Genomic DNA, 2,097 nt, shown 5'->3' on the forward strand with positions numbered 1-2,097 from the left:
TTTTTCTTGACGATATTTTATATTTTTTTGGTAAGTTATTACTTATTTCGTTACTTATTTCGTTGCCTTTACTAATTTCCATTCATTTTGTGTGTGTGTGTGTGTGTGTGTGTGTGTGTGTGTGTGTGTGTGTGTGTGTGTGTGTGTGTCTGCCTGTTGTATGTGTAAATATGTGATTTTTTGATCAAGGATCTCTCATGGAACAAGCATTATTATATTGGGAATAAATAAGATTTAAATGTTTGAAGGTGCCTCAATAATACAAATATAAATAATAGGAACATACAGCCACGACGACAGATGTTAAAACGAAAATAATATATTTATTATTATTACATAAGAAAACATAATGTATATGTTTATGTATATGTATAATATATATGTTTTCTTATATAGTAATAATATATAAATATAAATATATTATTTTCGTTTTAATATTTGTCGTTGTGGCTGTATGCTCCTTATTATTTATATTTAAATAAGATTTATTCGAAATTTATAATCCGCTTAATTGCTGTGAAGCATTTAATTTCTTTTATTCTAGCTTTCATTTAAATATCAAAGAATTCAAGATTTACATGCTCAGCCAAATAAAATAATTCTTGGAGCATCTGAAAATAAATTTAAGGAAACCTTAATATAAAGCTTGACTATGGGGACATTATCCCTATAGCAAAAAAACATCACAATAATCATGGTTACGTAAATGTCCGTTTTATCACAAATGTGATGTCATAGTAATGTTACGATGATGTGCGAATGTCTTTATAACATATATTATTTTGTTATAATAATCTCACACAGTGACATTATATTTTTTTCCTGATTGTGACTCTATTGTGATGTGAATATAACCCTTTGCTATGAAGATTTTGTTTCAATGTTAAATTATCTTAAAAATGATACAATATGTTATCTCTCACAACATTATGATACGTGATATGTGTGAATAGAGGCGTGATTATAAATAATTCAGATGCGCGTTGCATGTAAACAACTTCGATGAGATTTTTTCCTTTAAAATTGTATACATTTCAAATCAATATCTACTGAGGTTTTGATACAAAGAATGTTGAAAGAATTCTTGCGTACTTTCTTGAAATGTGTCAAAATTTTTCATATAAGTGAATTCTGAAATATTCTGAAATTTCTCATCCCATAATTTTTAAAAAACATTTAAAAATTTTTTTTAGATTTTATAATATTTCATCAGAAATTACACTTACAAAAAATCTTAAAAATTTTACGATATTTCATAATTAACATATATGAAAAATTCTGAGAAAAGATGTAGATTTTTTGAGAAATGTTCCAATTCGCATAAAAAAATATGAGAAAGTTATAAAATTATATAAAAATTCTGAAAAATTATATAGAAATTCTGAAAAATTATATGAAAAATTCTGAAAAAAGTTTTCATCAGGAATCTGTATATATTAAATTTATATCTCTTATTATTACATATGTTAATTCTAATTTAATATTATTTTAATAATTACGTTAATCAAAAGTTTTTTTTACGTTGTTGTCTTCGTCAGATAATTTTTATTATCTATATAATTTCTACATATTTCTTTTACTTTACTTAAATTAATATCCTGGTTATAAAAAATTATCATATATTATATAAACAAACATATTTTATTATATATTAAATTAAATCACATTCTTTTATTCGTGTTCGTCAGAAATATGTTTTAAAATGAAGCGAAAACTTTGCAACTACTGATCTTAATTTTGGCCTATTTTATTAATCGGGTCATTAATTTAATAAAATTGCCTATTCCGGTAATTGCTGTTTTAACAGCAATCATATACTAATAATGTGCCGCAATATCATATTATTAATGTATTATTAAATGTAAAGCTGTTGATATTAACTTTTTCTGTTTTTCATACTATTATTTAAATTAGCTATTATCTAAATTATATATTATATTTTATATATTATATTTTACTTATTTTACATTGTTATTCCAAAAATATCAAGATTAAAAATAAACTAATATCCTATACTTTCAAACAATATTCTCGTATATTAAATGCAAAAATATTTTCACAATGAAAAAATCTTTTTAATTAAGAAATACAAATAAA

General features: G+C 23.0%; 1 protein-coding gene across 4 annotated transcripts in view; it reads right to left on the reverse strand.

Annotated features, from left to right (window-relative positions):
* LOC108686810 (glutamine synthetase 2 cytoplasmic) overlaps positions 1-2,097 on the reverse strand; it is a 224,606-nt gene that overhangs the window by 54,388 nt on the left and 168,121 nt on the right. The gene's annotated exons all lie outside the window — the stretch shown is intronic.

This window comes from Atta colombica, unplaced genomic scaffold, assembly GCF_001594045.1.
Source record: "Atta colombica isolate Treedump-2 unplaced genomic scaffold, Acol1.0 scaffold19, whole genome shotgun sequence".
Lineage (NCBI taxonomy): Eukaryota > Metazoa > Arthropoda > Insecta > Hymenoptera > Formicidae > Atta > Atta colombica.